The sequence below is a fragment of the Myotis yumanensis genome, unplaced genomic scaffold (genome assembly GCF_028538775.1).
Source record: "Myotis yumanensis isolate MYYU_CA2020_CCGP unplaced genomic scaffold, mMyoYum1.0.hap1 SCAF_9, whole genome shotgun sequence".
Classification (NCBI taxonomy): Eukaryota; Metazoa; Chordata; class Mammalia; order Chiroptera; family Vespertilionidae; genus Myotis; species Myotis yumanensis.
The window spans coordinates 24,303,602-24,321,659 of NW_027223760.1; the positions used below are offsets into that span (position 1 = coordinate 24,303,602).

At 38.5% G+C, this 18,058-nt stretch overlaps 1 long non-coding RNA gene across 7 annotated transcripts in view; it reads right to left on the minus strand.

Annotated features, from left to right (window-relative positions):
- LOC139016202 (uncharacterized) overlaps window positions 1–18,058 on the minus strand; it is a 184,522-nt gene that overhangs the window by 131,452 nt on the left and 35,012 nt on the right. For all 7 annotated transcript variants that reach the window (XR_011472649.1, XR_011472646.1, XR_011472648.1 and 4 more), the window contains exon 3: window positions 10,975–11,102. This is a non-coding gene — a long non-coding RNA (uncharacterized lncRNA). The remainder of the gene's footprint in view (window positions 1–10,974; window positions 11,103–18,058) is intronic.

Sequence of the window (18,058 nt, forward strand, 5' to 3'; positions counted from 1 at the left end):
TCTTTTTATCACAATAAGCAGGATGGGAGGCATTCATATGGACAACAGATTATCATGATGTCATCACATTTTGAAATAAGAACAAATTTCGTGGTAGAAGCAAAAAAAGAAAATAGAGCTACGGAGTTCCTTTCTCTTTTATATTCTTCCTTTTTTTAATGTTGTGATCTCAAAAGTATTTACAGGCTGGTAACTCCTTACAGCGTACCAGCAATGATCATTTTAAATTGGCTACTACATAGATAAAATCCTGTGTCATTTCTATAGCAATTCTAGTTCACTTTCTCCTGCTTAAGAAATTACCAGATTTTAAAGGAACAAGAGTAAGATTACATGGATAACTTCGCTTTTGTCAAGTTTCAAACATAGTGGCGCCATAATTTGAATTAAGGCAATCTGATTGTGAACCAGGAACACGCCTCAGAGAAAATTTCTGAAAGTAGGATTCAGAGTAAACAAGGATGCCTAGGATTGTTCTTTCTAAATTCCAACGTTTTCCAACACAAAAATATGCTAAAGAATAATTTTAATTAGGTAAAACACAATGTGCTCATGATTTTTGTATACAAATGCTAGCAAAATAAAAAGATGTCCTAGATAATTTAAATAAAACAACACATTGACATGAATCATTCACATAGCTGACTTAAAACTATTTCCCTAAATTAGAATAATTCCACTAGTGCCAACTTCACTCTGTTTAGCTCTGATCATCATCTCAAATTTCAAAGTATATTAAAATTATTCCATGTCCCTACTTGACAGAAACAATGTCTTTCCATGTTCTCACCCAACCTTCTGCGTAGTGCATGACAATAAAACATCAGATAAAAGAATTCAGAAGCTGAAACAAAGGGGAAAAAAGTGTAGGGAGGGGCCAGGAAGAAAAAACTCAAAGATTTCCTAACTTACTAATTTAAGGTAAAAAGGTTTTGTACAGATCCCAGGCATCAAGAGCACAAACAATCCAATTTTTCTTTAACCAATATTAATCATTCAGGACTAGTACTAAGGAACTAAACTTTGTCCCTGGCCAGGTGGCTCAGTTGTCTGGAGTGCCATCCTGTACACCAAAGGTTGTGGGTTCGATTCCCTGTCAGGGGACATACCTAGGTTTCGGGTTGTGGGCTTGAACCCTAGTCAGGCACATATGGGAGACAACCAATTGATGTTGATGTTTCTCTCTCTCTTTCTCTCTTTCTAAAACCAATAAACATATCCTTAGGTGAGAATTAAAAAACCATTAAATTTTGTGTTCTATAAAAGATTTACAGACAGTTGTAAAGAAGGGGAAAAACAAAATTAAAAAATCAAAGTTCTCAAATACAGGCCAAAAACAAGGTTGTTTTACCTGGAATAAAATCTGCAGTGATCTATGTTCAGCAAAAGCTTTCCTATCTTAAAGGAATTTCAGTCACAAGCTCTTCCTTTTCATCCCTTTATGTTTCAAGTGCCTCTTTTCCTTGACACAGTCAAAAAAACAACAACAACCTTTTTCTTTCACATTTTCCCAGCAACCCACTGGATCCTAACTTTTCAGGCGCATTTTAGAAGGAAATTCAGACCTCAATTCAGATTAGCGACAACGTAGGCACTCCCTCTTGTGGCACAAAAGGAAACTGCCGTTGCTGGCACACAAGCCCAAGAAGTTATTTCTGAGTTTCACAGCACTGGAGTGGGTAGGTACTTCCTTGTCTTCAGCAACTTACTCCCTCAGGGTAGCTCAACCAAGAATACATTTAAAGCAGGATCAGACCCCGTATCTAACTATCCTTTAGTGACGAAAGCAGGGGTGGGCAAACTTTTTGACTCGAGGGCCACAATGGGTTCTTAAACTGGACCGGAGGGCCGGAACAAAAGCATGGATGGAGTGTCTGTGTGAACTAATATAAATTCAAAGTAAACATCATTACATAAAAGGGTACGGTCTTTTTTTTTTTTTTTTAGTTTTATTCATTTCAAACGGCTGGACTAAAGGATAAGTCTGAAGCAGTAGGTAGAACCTATTTTTTAACTCCTATTGTTTTGATGTAGTTTCAAAGCAACAGTTTAGGTAGTGATTTTGGTTTACATATTCATGATCATTAAAAACAAAACAGGAAAGTGAATAGTGGGCAAAACTTTCCATAAGAAAGAGGAGTTATTGTCCAAATTATTTTTCAATATTCTCAAAAAGTACCAAAAAAACAGGTTATTATTTTGTGCACCATGGATCACTTGTTACTGAAGTACTTCTTTCAAAAAGACAAGGCAGAAATAATTAGAATTTCCAAAATAGTAAATTGTCGCCTTCATTTATCCCCAAGCATATGTCATGCTTATGTCATAGCCCATACTTCATTTATTCTTGCAGGTATGTATGTCTTCTTTGCAGAATGACTGATATATATGATTGTTCCATAAGTCTTTGTTGAATAAAAAATTTGCACTGGGAAAAGGGGAAAGAAGAAAAAGTAGAATTTGGTTAAATAGCTGGTACCTTATTTGGGAAAAATGGCTTGATGAATTTCAGTCAAGAAATTGGTTTCTGAAATAAATTTGTGTATGTATTTGCATGAACTTGGGTAGAATTGTGAGCAAAATGTTCTAGGTGGTTAATTTTTTTTTCCATTAAAATTCAGTACTGTTAATTTTCGACCTGAAGATACTTGTTTTTACCTAAGGAAGTTAAATTCAATCTCCTATTTTATATATGAGGACACGCCGGAGCAAAGGCACGAAGTCACTAACCCCAGAGAGCCTGACTCCTGGTCGAGTGTGGAACACAGCCGGCGCCAGTTGGAAAGTGCCCCAGAAGGGTTACTTTCTCTTGGTTGCACTCTATGCCCAGATTCCCTGATGCCTTCACATATATGGGGTTGGGACAGGTGAGTGGACCCCCCAGGCCTAGAAGGATGTGTCTTTTTTGTCCCTAAAAGATACAAAGCTGTTAAGCTCTCCTCAATTTCCTCCCTGAAGAACTGAAAGGTGAAGGCAACCTACCACTACACATCTGAACTACTTTACACGGACAGAATATTAATATAAGAAACTACCATTTCTTCCAGAAGGGAGTGTTAATAGCTATTAAACATAAAACCATCATTCTAAACCAATATGCATGTGCAAGGGAGATACAAAATTCTGGGAAAGATGACTAATAAATATTCCCATTTTACTATTAGTAGGAGCATAAACCTGAAAGCAACAAATGAGCAAACAAGACAGACAAAAATCTCATAGATAGAGACAACAGTATGGTGGTTGCCAGAGGGAAGCAGGGTGGAGGGAAGGTAGTGAAGGGTAAAGGGGGTCAAATATATGGTGACAGAAGGAGATGTGACTTAGGGTGGTGATCACACCATACAATATACAGATGATATATTATAGAATTGTACACTTGAAACCTACATAATTTTATTAACCAATGTCACCCCAATAAATTCAACTTTTAAAAAATCCAGAGAACATTAATTCAACAGGTCTCATCAAAGTATTCCAAAGCAATATGTTCAGCAAGTTATGTTATGTTAAAGATAATTTAAATTTTTTAGTGGCCGTCCATTTTTAACAGCTTTATTGAAATATAATTTATATGCCATGAAAGTCAACTATTTAGGTGACTTTTAGTAAATTTACACAACTGCACAACTATGACCAAGAACACTTCTACCACTCCAACAGTTTCCTTGTACCTATTTACAGCCAATCTCTGCTCCCACCTCTGGCCCCAGGGACCACTGACCTGATCTTTGGTTTTGCCTTTTCTAAAATTTCATATAAAACAGTATCATGCAATATACAGTCTTTTGTTTCTGCTTCTCTCATATGGTATAATGTTTTTGAGGTTCATCCATGTTGTCATATGTATGAGTAGGATGAATTAGGACTTCATCTTTTCCGTGGCTGAATATTATTCCATTGTGTGTTTTATTCATTCACCAGTTGATGAAGTTGGATTGCTTCTAGTTTTTATCTATTGTGAATAATGCTGCTGTGAACTTTTTTGTTTGCTGGTTTTTGAATGGGAACAATCTTTAAAATAACTTCATTAAGGTGTAATTGTTTTACAGTAAATTGCACATATTTAAAATATACAATTAGACATGTATATATACCCATGAAACTATCATGCATAACCAAGAAAATGAATATATATATCATCCCGTGTTTCATGTGCCCTCCTTGGAATCCTCTTCTTCCTCCTCTCCTAAGCTATCAACCACTGATGTGCTCTCTCTCACCATATATTAGTTGGCATTTTCTAGAATCTCACCTAAATGGAACCAGACAGTATGGTCCCTGGAAAGGCAGGAGGTGGGGATGGGGTGGGAAGTCTGAGTTTTTCATGCAACATAATTATTTTGAGATTTACCCATGTTGTTGTAAATCTCAACATATTGATATATATATCAATAGTCCACTCCTTTTCATTGCTGAGCAATCTATCTATATATATAAAAGGCTAATACGCAAAGTGTCCCCCTGGGAGTTCAGGAGACCAGGAGTTCGATCCCTCGCTATGATGTGTGCTGAACCACCAGGGGGCGACACAAAACAAAGGAAGGCCCCAGCCTGCAGCCAGATCAGCCCTGATCGCCGGCCAGGCCTAGGGACCCTACCTGTGCATGAATTTCGTGCACCGGGCCTCTAGTCGCAAATAAAGCTGCTATGAACATTCTTTTTCTGGGCATATTCTGTTATCTTTTATTACAGCATATCTAGGAATGGAATTGCTTAAATATATGTTGAACTTTTAAAGAAATTGCAAAACTGTTTTCCAACATGGCTACATCATATTATATTCCTACCAGCAATGTGTGAGGATTCTGGTGTTTCCACATTCTTGCCAACAAACATATGGATTATAGTCTTTTTAATCATATCCATTAGAGTGAGTGTAAAGTAGTATCTTATTATTGGCTTTAATTTGCATTTCCCAAATGACATGTTGAAACTCTTCCTGTGCTTATCTGCCATTCATGTACCTTCTTCAGTAAAATATCTATCCAAATCTTTTGCACATATTTAAATGGGGTTGCTCTCTTATGATTGAGTTTTTCTAGATAAAAATCCTGTATCAAACATATATTGTATACATATTATCTCCTAGTACCTGGCTTGACTTTTCTCTTTTTAAAAAAACTGATTTGAGAGAGAGAGAGAGGAAGGGCAAGGGGGAGAGAGTAAAACATCAACCAGTTGCCTCCTGTATGCACCCTGACTAGAGATCCTGTTTCTGTTCACGGGTGAAGCTCAACTGATCCACACTGGCCAGGGCGGCTTTTCACTTTCTTAACAGGTGTCGTCTTTTGAAAACCAAAACTTTAATTTTTATTAAGTCCAATTTATCATTTTTTTCTTTGATACTTCACACTTTCTACATCCTATTACTAAATCTTTACCTAGCCAAAGAGACAAAGACTTCCTGCTTTCTTCACACTTTGGTCTATGACCCATTTTAAGTTCATTTGTGTGTGTGCTGTAGGGTAAAAGTAGAGGTCCATTTTACCTCACACGGATTTTCACTGTTGCAGCCCTATTTGTTACAAAGAGCTTTTCCTATTGAATTACTTTAGTGAATGACCCCTTACTGGTACATATCTATTTCTGGATATTCTGTTCCATGGATCTGGTTGTCTATCCGCATGGAAGATACCATGCTGTTTTTACTACTGCAGCTCTATGGTAAGTTTTGAAATCAGGTAGTTTAAGTCCTCTAACTTTATTCTTCTTTTTCAAAGTTATTTTGACTATTCTAGATATTCTGCATTTCCACTTAATTTTTACAATCTGTTTGCCAATTTTATAAATATTCTTCTACAAAAATCCTTTCTGAAATTTTGACAATGACTTCATTGAATCTATAGGTCAATTTGGGGAAAGCTGCCACATTAACAATATTGAGTCTTTCAACCAATAAACACAGTACATATTATATTCCCCCTTATTTAGATATACTTTAATTGCAGAAAAAATGTTGTAGTTTTCAGGGTGGAGGACTTATAGTTCTCTTGTTAAATTTATTCCTAAGTATTCTGGTCTTTTTTATGTTAATATGAATGGATATATATTCTTGACATTTCATATCAATGAAATCATATAATCAGACTTCTGTGATGGTCTTCTTTTACTGAGCATAATGTTTTCAAAGTCCATCCATGTGGTAGCACGTATCAGCACTTCATTCCTTTTCATTCACAAATAGTATTCCATTGCATGGATATACCACATTTTATCCATCCACTCATCAGTTGATAAATCTCAATATTCTAAGGGTTGATGGTCATTTTAATAATTTGTTTGAACTTAAAGTATAGAATCTGTCTCTTTCATGACATATAGTCCCTGATGACTTTGCTGAGTTTTTAAAAGTCAGATTTATAGTTTCTGACCCAGTTCCCTACATGTTACCTCTGTCTGCCTAGTTTCATGGTCAGCCAGAGATGTGAGCAGGGGTTGTGCCCAAACACTTTGTACTTGTAAGGGTTCCCCGCTTCACTGATGGAGTTGTTTATGGATTTTTTGAAAGTTGCACCCAAGCTTTTTTTTTTTTTAATCCTCACCCAAGGATATTTTTTCCATTGACTTTTAGAGAGAATGAAAGGGAGAGGGAAAGACAGAGAGACACATCGATTGGTTGCCTCCCACATGCCCCCAACCAGGGCCCATGCCCCTGACCAAGGCCAGGAGCCTGCAACCGAGATACGTGCCCTGGACTGGAATCGAACCCAGGACCCTTCAGTCCAGAGGCCAACACTCTATCCACTGAGCCAAACCGGCTAGGGCGCACCCAAGCTTTTGAGGGGCCTCCCTTGGCTTTCACTTGTTGTGTGATTGTCCCCCCTGGATATGCAACATTTAGCAGTTGCCACAGATGTGTGGAGAGCTCATCACAATGCTTCTACGGTTCTCTCATTTCCAGGCTCTCTCCGTTCAATTTCTGCCTGGTGGCCCCAAAACAGGACTGCAAACGTGATATAGCAAAGCTGGAGGTTTTTCTTATCCATTGTAAACTGAGTATGCCAGTTTTAGCCAGCAAAGCTGTGGGGTATTCACCCACAACTCCAGCCTCCACTACAAAGTTCCTCACTTCTGGTAAAAAGTGTAAGCTGACAAAACTGCAGCTCCTACCAATTGAGTTGGGATTGGGGGAACAGTTTTGGGGGAACACTCTTCTACCCAAGCACCAGCATAATTATTATCTGCCTTCCCGGTGCCCAAAAATGATTATTTTTGTCAATTTTGTCCAGTTTTATACTTGTTTTATATCACTCATCATCTTCACATCATCTTTAATGGGAGTGACCTTGGCTACCTATTTTAAATTTCTCAATTTCCCATAACAATCTCTTATGAAAATAAAGTATGACTATAGTTTCACTTCAAGTATCAAATATAGAAATGCTCTCAAGTTTGACATAAAATTTATCATCATAACTTGAGTATTTTCCATTAAGAGAGCGGCTATTCCACAGAGTTTCAGCAAACTAACATTAATGTGCCAAAATAATCAGATGTTCAGTAATTCTGAGGCTCCTAGGGGATAAACTGATTGATTGTTTGGCTCTCCTCCATGGCTCTTAACCACAAAACTCTATGATGACCCAAATATGATCGACTCTGTGGTGTTGTTAACAAAGCTTGACATACATAAAAGGCAAATTCTTGGAAGACTCTACTAGTATTATGTATTGTAGTTATTCTCAACCCAGATTTCGTTACATTCCATTTATCTCTAGTTATTACAAAAACTGTCACAATATCCTTAAGCCTAACTTGCTTTTAACACTTAATATGTATAGAATGCTTTATAGCTGAGGAAGCTCTTTCACCAACTATCCCATTTGATCCTCATAAAAACCTCGTGTAGTAGGTAGAACACATATTATCCTCCTTTTTTACCAATTGGAACTGAAATGCAGAGATTAAGTGTTCCACACAGCTAGGGAATCAGCTCTAAGACCCAGTTATTCTGGCTATGTTTTGTCTTGTGACCTTGGTCATGTCTCTGCCTCAATTTCTCCCAATGCTTCTGGCAACTTCCTTTAAGGAAAGGAAAATAAATTACCCCCATACACTAGTTTTCTCAACTCTTCCAGTTGAGGTGAAATAGTTTAACATTTGCTTCCTTAAAGTTTTTATCAGAATGTGAATACAGACCCTGAGCAAGAAGAAATGAAGCCAAATTTCATAACAATTACAAAAGCAACTTTTAACACAATCAATGCCAACCTACCCACACATACACACACAGATTCTTTACAAAACTCAATTCTATGAAATCCTCTTAGGAGGGAAACACTAACCCTTCCCACATAGGTCTTAAGTGTCACAAATCTGGTGGGTCATTTCAGAAGATCTTCAAATCTTTCTAATACATGCCATTGAGAAAATATGGGTTAATTTCTCTCGTTGAAAAAACTAAAACCAAAAATTTCCTTGACCCCTCGTGACTCCACAGTTCCTGAAAAGAGAGTCTCTATATTCACCCTCTTCTGTTCATTTCCTTCCATTCTCCCTTGAATCTATTCTACTCAGGCTTCTGTCTCCGCCACTTCACTGAAACACTTGTCCAGGTCACTAGTAACCTCCTCGTTGCTAAATCCAATGATCAGTTTTCAACTCCCATCTTACCTAACCTACCAGCAGCATTTGACAAGGCTGAGTATTCCTGCTTCCCTGAAACACTGTTTCCTTGGTGACTACAACATCCCAGTTCTCACCCTATGGCCCGTTCCTCAGTCACCTTTGTCGAATCTCCCCATCTCCGAATGTTGCAGTGGTCCCTGGCTCTCCTTTTTTCTATCTACTCTCACTCCGTTGGTGATCTCAAATCTTATCAGAGTTTTAAATGCTAATGACTTTGACTTCTATCTCACTGAATTCCTTGACCTCCCCACTTAAGATGTCTGAGGAGTCATCTCAAATTTAATGTGCCCCAAACTGAGCTCCTGGTGCTACTTCAAATCTATTGCTCCCACAATCCTCCCCAATTCAATAAAAGGCACTCCATTCTTCAGTTGTTCAGGCCAAAAGCAGAGTCAACAGTGACACAACTCTTTCTCTCTCATCCCATATGTAATTTCACAACAGCCTCTACCTAGAATTCCATCACTTCCTTTGGTTATGGCCTCAGGAACCACCACCTCTCAACTGGGTCACTGCAGCAGCCCTGAGCTGGGCCTCTCTGCTGCATTCTTGCAATCTCCCACCCTTACCTCAGAGCATTAGAATCACAGCAGCACCAACAGAAAACCATCTCACTTCTTTTCTCAAACCCCACCAATTTCCTTTCATCTCACTCAAAGCCCAAATCCTTACAATAACCACGGCTCTCATTTCCTTTCTTCTTCTCTACCCATCACTCACGGCAAGCCTCCTTCTACCATCCCAACAAGACAGACACAAGCCTGCCTCAAGATCTTTGCGTTTGCTATTTCCTCTGCCTAGAATACTCTTCCCTAAATAGCTATAAGGCTCTTTCTCTCACCTTTTTCAAGTCTTTACTCAAATATTACCTTTTCAGTGAGGCCTTCCCTGAGTATCCTATATATAATTAAACTTCTCTCTTTTATTTTCTGCAAAAAAACTTATTGCCTTCTAATAGATTATATATCTCACTTATTTACTTATTTTTAGTCTCTCCAATAGAATGTCAACTCCATAAAAGCAGAGAGTTTTGTTTACTTTGTTCACTACTGAATCGCAGTGCCTAAAATACTGTCTGGCACATCGTAGGTACTCAGTAAATATTTGATGAATCAAAGAATCCTTTCTTAAAACAATGCAGATTTATAGTAATTGACCCATACGCAGACGAGAAGGTTTAAGGCCTACAGAATGCTGAGTAATGAAGGACTACGAATGTTGATTATCTATGATGATACAGACCAGTTCTGTCCATTAGAAATATAATGTAAGCCTCAAGTATTTTTAAACTTTCTGCTAGTCATATAAAAAAGTAAAATTAATTTTAATGTTTTATTTAATCCCATATATCCAAAATATTATTCCTTTAATATGTGATTCACATAAAAATTATGAATAAAGTATTAGTCCTTTTCTACAAAGTCTCTGAAATGTCGTATTTTATGCACAGCACATCTCACTTGGGACTAGCCACATATCAAATGTCAACAGCTACATGTGGCCAGCGACTGCCCTACTGGACAGCACAGATACAAGCCAAAATCAAATAGCCCTGTTGTGGGAAACATCTTCTGTATTTATTGTTTTTAAACTTAGCATTCCAAAACAAGATCCTGGTACAGCCTCATGGTTTCCTAGTTTCGTCCAAACAGTTTTGATGGGTATAACAAGAGTAATAATCACTTCCATTCTGAGAAACAATTTATATCAAGACAACTGGTTCAATTCTTTAGATTTCAGAGAGATGTTTTGATTAGAAAGAATGAATGTCCTTCTTCCCTAGTGTCTTCAATTCAGAAATAAAGCTAAATCAGAGAGTCTGTGATCTTATCTACATTAGGGGTGGGGGGGAATCATTATTTCCAAATAGAACTATTAAAATTCAATCTCTACTAAAAAAACCCCACAGTATTTACTTAAAGTTAACCAAAATACATTCTGTGTTAAAAAATTATTTTTTTGTATAGAGAGTTGCATTTACAAAATTCAGAACAGTTGCCTTACCAATAATTTTGCATTTCATTACATAAAAGTAAAATAAAGCACTAAGGAGAATGCTTTTAGATTTTCATATATGCATTTAAATTCTCACTATGTCTCTTGATAGCTGAAGTATTATGTATGGAAATGTTTTCATTAATTTTTTATTCATTAGGGGATTTCTTCCAGGATCCCATTACATATAAATATTTACTTATTGGAATTATAATACTTGCCATCATTATTCAGCAACAAAAATTTAAAGAACCGAATTAAAATGCATAATATTTTAAACTTTTAAGTTATAAAAATTTTACTTTTTTTATTAAAGCTGTAAAGCAAAGCACAGCAGCATCTACTTACTCAGCCGTTCTGGGTATTGTCTATCATCTCCCGTAAACTGGCAGGTTAAGTTTAGGTCAGCCAGGCGCAGACACTCCAGATGGTAAGATGGCCTGCCTCTTCCGACTCTGAAGAGCATTAATAAATGCCTGTGTGAGAAAGAAAACTGGGATTACAACCAAGACAGAATGCTCCCGAGTAGACTGTCTAGACAGGGAATAACTTCTGTTTCTTCTATTTTTTTCTTTCTTCTTCTTCTTTTTTTTTGAGTTCTCAGAACAAGTTAATTCATGACCCTGGAGTTGTGGGTGACCTGAGATAGCAGTACTTGGTATTAAAACTGCTCTTCTGCTTTAAGAAATCTCTTCGGGGAAAAGCCTAAATGAGCACAATAAATTATGCATCCGGTTCTAAAACGACCACTTTTTTACCAGTCTGACCCTCAACTGGTAAAGATCCTCCATCTCTAACCATATAATTTATCATGCAAACTAAGACACTTTTGAAAGTGGAAAAGGGAACTTTTGAAATATTTATTAACCAATAAACTATTATTACATTTACTTTATTTTAAAAAATGAAAATAGCCCTAACCGGTTTGGCTCAGTGGATAGAGCATCGGCCTGCGGACTCAAGGGTCCCAGGTTCGATTCCGGTCAAGGGCATGTACCTTGGTTGCGGGCACATCCCCAGTGGGGAGTGTGCAGGAGGCAGCTAATCGATGTTTCTCTCTCATCGATGTTTCTAACTCTCTATCCTTCTCTCTTTCTCTCTGTAAAAAATCAATAAAATATATATTTTTTAAAAGTGAAAATAATGTACATCCACTACATCAGTGCAAAAATTTTAAGGTTTCTTAATAGTGTATGAACATCTAAAATATAAACAGATTAATTATTCTTGGTACATATTCATGTACTCTACTGTTTTCTTATTAGGTTCTATCTCTAATATTGTGTCACTAGTAGTTTTTCTGGACAAAAAGATTAATATGGTCTTACTATTTTTAATTTTTCACAAAGTTACAACAATTTTTGGTAAATAATCTTTTCATCTTTTTGTTAAATAATCTGAAATCACTGATATTTTCATCTGACTCTTCTGTATTGGTATTATTTTTAACAAGAAAATACTCTTCACAGCTGCTGAGAAACCTGGTAAACTCAAAGCCAATTCTGCTAAAAGAAGGATATTCTCAATTCTATTTTTTTCATAGAAAAACTATTTCAATCTACATGTTTCCACAGATACTATAATTTGCCTAAGTTGGTATTCTTTTTTCTCCACTGTTGCCCCCACTGATCCATTGACCATGACACAGCAACACAGATAGTTTTTTTCCCCAATGCAAATCGAATCATGTCATTTCCTACATTAAAACGTTTCAATGGTTTCCCATTGCTCCTAGGATATAATCTAAAATCTTCATGGCCAAGAAAAAGCTCTGCTAGACCTGGCTCCTGCCTACCCCTTAGGCCACACTGGCCACCTCTAAAATCCTCAAAAGCACCAGTTGTCCCCTGCCCCAGAGCTTCTGCATATTCTATTCCCTCTACATGGAACACCCTTCCTCTCAATCATGGCCACCGTTTATAGCTCGGAGGCCTCCTAATGCTTCCAGTCTAAATCACACCATGGTATTCTTTCTCTGAAAAATACTCTGTACTTTTCCTGCTAAGCTTTAATCACAGTCTTTATTTACTTATTGGTATTTTTAGAAAGCGTAACACCATCAGACAATAAAAGCTTCATGAGAGCCCGGCAGGCATGGTTCAGTGGTTGAGCATCAACCTTTGAACCAGGAAGTCACGGTTCAATTCCGGTCAAGGCCACATGTCCAGGTTGTGGGCTCGATCCCCAGTGTGGGGTGCACAGGAGGCAGTCGATCAATGATTCTCTCTCATCACTGATGTTTCTCTTTCTCTCTCCCTCTCCCTTTCTCTCTGAAATCAATAAAAATATATTTAAAAGCTTCATGAGAGTGTAGAGATCATTCCTATTTAATTCGTCCCTTAATCATCATTCTCTACCCAGAACTTACTTCAGACCTTGGCACCTTGTGAACCATTAATAACTATTTGATAAACAAATGAATGAAAGACTGAGAAGGAGAGGGCAGAAAACAAAGGACAAATCTCGTTATTTCAGTCAACTTGTTATCTCACAATACCTCACAATCCTTATCCAACTACATCATCAATTTAGCCCAGGGGTCCTCAAACTACGGCCCGTGGGCCACATGCAAATACAAATATTGTATTTGTTCCCGTTTTGTTTTTTTACTTCAAAATAAGATATGTGCAGTGTGCATAGGAATTTGTTCATAGTGTTTTTTTAAACTATAGTCCGGCCCTCCAACGGTCTGAGGGACAGTGAACTGGCCCCCTGTTTAAAAAGTTTGAGGACCTCTGATTTAGCCTCTATACTGGATGGTTCTCATCAGCAAGTAAACTGTGTACTTTCTCCTAACCATAGACAGAGAAAGAGAAAAAAAACAACTTTCTCTTGACCCCACATTCCCATGGATAAACATCCCATTTCTCTACCTGCTGTCTCCCATTCTTCCTTCCCATTCTCACTCGAACCCACCATTCCCATCAGGCTTTTGTGCCCATGGATCCCCTGAAAACTACTCTTGTTAAAGTCGCCGATGACATGCACCTTAAACTATCCAACAGACAGGGAGTGAGGCAGACGCTTCTTAAACAGTTCACCACCACCACCCTACGAGGCAGGTAATTCATTCAAGGCCATTTGGGTAAAAAGCATCAGAGACAATTTTTACTACATGTAATGATCAGTTTTCATCATCCTGGACTTGTCAGTGGTATCTGACAGAACTGATTACAACCCTTTCTTTAAACATGTTTTCTTTGCTGGGTTTCCAGGACATCACACTCTCCTGGCTCTCCCACTGCTTCACTGGCCATCTCTTCTTAGGTTTCTCATTATCCCACCCTCTTAATGCTAGAGTGACCCAAGGTCTCAGTTCTCAAACTTATTTTTTATCTAAACTCCCTCCCCTTTGGCCATCTCAATGGGTCTTATCATTTAAAATACCAACGATAAGAGCTCCCCTGAACTCAAGACTCATATTTTCAGCTGCCTACTTGACATCGTCCCTTCAATGTGTAATAGACATTTCACACTTCACGTGCCCCAGGCCAAACTCCCCTCTAAGATGTTTCCCCTCTAAGACTGATACTTCTCTAGGATTCCCCATCTCTTTAAATGATAATTCCATCCTCCAAGTCATCCCTGACTTTTCTCTTTTCCTCACACCCAGGCTCCAATCCATCAGCAAATCCTGTTGGCTCTACCTTAAAATACTGCATATACATATCTAAATTCTAACTTCTTCTCCCTACTCCACCATCTGAGCCTCCATCACTCCATCTGGATGACTGAATAGCCTGCCAGCTGCTTCTTCCCTTGCCTAATGCACACTGTTTTCAAAACAAAAGGCCAGAGTCATATTAATAAAATGACAGCAGTGCCCCTCCTCTGCATAAGACCCACCAATTGTTTCCCTCTCATTCAGAGTAAAAAGCATCACAAAGGCCTTTTACAAGGTCCTATCTGGCCCCAGGTACCATCTCTCCTTCATCAGCTACCATTCTCTCCCTTGCTCATCCCACTCTTACCCCACTGCTCTCTCGGATGCTCCTCCAGGATGTGAACACACTCCTGCCAGGGGTTTTGCACTTGCTGTTCCCTCTTCACAGACACCTGCATGGCACGCTCCCCACTGACTTCAGGCCTTTACTCAAGTGCCAAACCGTCAGCTCATCACCACCATTACACTTTCTATCCATTTCCCCTGACTTACTTTTGTTTATATTCATTCAGTCATCCACTCATTCATCCGTATCACCCCCACTTGGTACCTCCACCTTTTTCTATCTTCCCTCTATATAAGCTTCAGAAGGGAAGAAGTTATTGTTTCATATTCCTCCAATGGCGAGAAAATGCCTGGGGGTAACACGTCTTCTATATATATATTTAATGAATCGAACGAATGGTTGAAAATATAGTACGTAGGTAATTTAACTAAATCTCCAGGCACCACTGTTCTTAATAGCATACTCTTGGAGAGCAGGGGCCATATAGTTGGAATCAAATTTTGCACATTAATTTGCAGTCTTCATATAATTTTATCATTCATAACATTTCTGATTTGACATTTTAGTTTCCCTATGTCACACAAATGCTGCTAACTTTAAGAGTTAAGTAGAATATTTTAAAATATGACATGTGGGTCGCAAGTATCAATACCAGCTCCCTCAAATCACACTGCAACCACTCGATCGCTTCCTCCTTTGGGGAGATGTATGTTTACTCATTAGCGCTGTCCTCACAGGGTCCCTCTGGAGCTCTCAGCATTATATTATTTGCTGCACGGCCTGTAGGGAGACCTTGTAGCCATGCACAGGCTTAACCTGGGTGGTTGGAAGAACAGTGCCCGAGAGCCTGGTTGTGGCTGCTCTCTTTTCACCAAGTTCTTCTTTAAACTTCTCGGGTGTATCATAACTGCCTTCCTGCTCCCAAAGGCATTTCTCCGCCGATAGCCAATGATTTCAAGGTCCTTTTCATGAGTAAGCCTGTCTTCCACGACTCTCACTGGCTGCACCAGTCTGCACACTTCTAATCCTCCGACTCCAGGGCTCCACCTGGTTCTCAGTGGATTCCACATAGGAGTGCTTTATTGGTGCAACATGTCTTTATGTGCGGAACGGATAAAGCTGGGGAAAAGTTGAATTCTGATACAATTATTTGACTCTTGAACACTGTTAAATCTTGTCTCGTTCCATCAAGAAATTCCAAACCATTTGCATTATTTCCTGAGTTATTATCAGCCTATAATTTATCGAATAGAAACCACACTTTCAACACATGCTATTAGTGCTCTTAAGTGTCAATATAAAAGAACTCTGCTAAAATCAGGATCAATCCCAACATGCCTAAATGTGTATGACCTAGAATAAAAATTCTAGAACTGTGTCTATGGCCATCATCAATGACATGAGAGAATGAAAAAGCAACATTAACTGAGTACCTACTATGTGCCAGGTATTTTATCCACATATATGTAATCCTGTAATAGCCTTGTATGGTAGATAGACAGCACTAGACTTCTAAACCTCCTAAGACACCTTCCTAAATCCCACCAGTGCACCCTTTTACATATTGGCTCGGTGTGACTCAGTCTTAAGAAGCAAAAACTGGTCAGTTTTCACCAGAATAAGGAGCTAATATTTAACACCTATAACAGAACTGTTGTACTGGTATATAGTAAACATGGAAAGATCTATTTTAAACCTATTGACAGGCTAGTGTTTTACAGTGCTTCGGTTAACTCAGCCCAGCAGGCTCAAGGGATACAAACATTCTTCAAAGAAACTGCACTATGATGACCAAACTCAAGTTTTTCAGTTCAGGTTTTCAAAAGATAGATAGTTTGTTGTTATCTGTCCCTCAAATATTTCAGGTGAAAGTTGTTTCTTCCACGTCACCTAAGTTGTGAAGTCTCACATTACTTTCTGTTAGGGAAACTTAAATTGAGCACAAGCTCCTTGAAAAAATAGATTCCACTGTTCTTCACTCGGAAGTGAACTAGACTTCTGAAAGGGCAAAACTAGAAGCCCAACCCTTAAAATTCCAGGAAAAAGGTGGCTTGCTTCCTTCGAAGCTTAAAAGCTTCACATGAATCTCCAAAATAAAGTATCTCCAACTGCAGGTGTTTGCCTTGAGATGAACAGAATAAAATCGGCACCCACACCAAAAACACACTGACAACGCCTACCATTTTAGAGAAGAAAACAATCGATAAATCCTATGAATAATCGTGACTTTCTAAGCCCCTTTCCTGAGTATGGCTTCAAACCAGCAGAGGCTGCGGGTGCTGGGCCCCGAGCCCTCCGCACCGGCCCTGCGCGCCAGGCCCTGCACCCGGCCCCGTGCAGCCAGCACACGCACCTCAAGCATGTTCTGCAGACTCCTCGACTCTGCCTCTGGAGAACGAATCCACGTGGACGGCACCCCTGGGTCTTTTACATAACTGTGGTTGAAGATATTTTTCACTGGGTTCTTTAAACAAAGATTCACGTGATAAATTTCTGCTCGAGCTTAGTTCCAGGAAATGTTTGGTTTCTGCAGATGTTTATAAGCTTCCGGTTGTCAGTACATGAAAACGATATGATTCTGTGCTGCTTTTTCTCACTTGAGCAAGCAGAAAAAGTCAAATCAAAAATATGATCCAAACCTCCTGAGCACTGACAAATGGGAGTATTTAATCTTTCAGCTTCTTTTTGATGAGGTTGGTTTTATTCTTTTATAAAATTGTTTTACCTTTTGGCTATATATATATATATATATTGCTAGACTTCTAAACCTCCTAAGCAATATATATATATTGCTTTAACTGTTTTCAGAACCAAGAAAAGCTATAAAAATGTAAAAGACATATATCATGTTGACCTGCTTATAAGTTCCAGAATAAAATGGAAAAAAGGAGATAAGCACTGTGGTGTTTTTATACTGAGAACAGGTATAAATGCCCAGAATTAAATTTTCTGCTATCCCAAAGAAGTAAGTTTCCGTAGAGAAACAAAACAGCATTCTCCCCGGCTTATTTAATTTATTTAAACTCCTGGTTCACCAGCTCAAATACTCAACGCTCTTAGTTGAATTTTCCTCCCAATACAAAAAATGCCTGAAAACTTTACAAACTACTTTAAATAAGAGAGTTCTTCAAACGTTATTTTGGAAAATTCTAAACATTTTAGAAAACTGAATAAAACTGAACATGGCAGGTGAACACAGTGAGTCACTTCACTTGGAAAGCAGTCGGATTCCATGTGTGGGGCTTGTAATCCTCATCAGCCAAGAACTGTTTTTAGCTCCTTCACCCCCTTCTCAGGACTGATGTTCAGCAGTAAGTGGCTCCTAATAAGTGACTAAAGTAATAAGTAACAAAAGTATCCATCAAAATCTTGAAGCTATTTATTTATTACTATACCAGAGGGCCCAGTGCACAAAATTTGTGCACAGGGGGTGGGTCCCTTCAGCCTGGCCTGCACCCTCTTGCAATCCGGGACCACTGGCT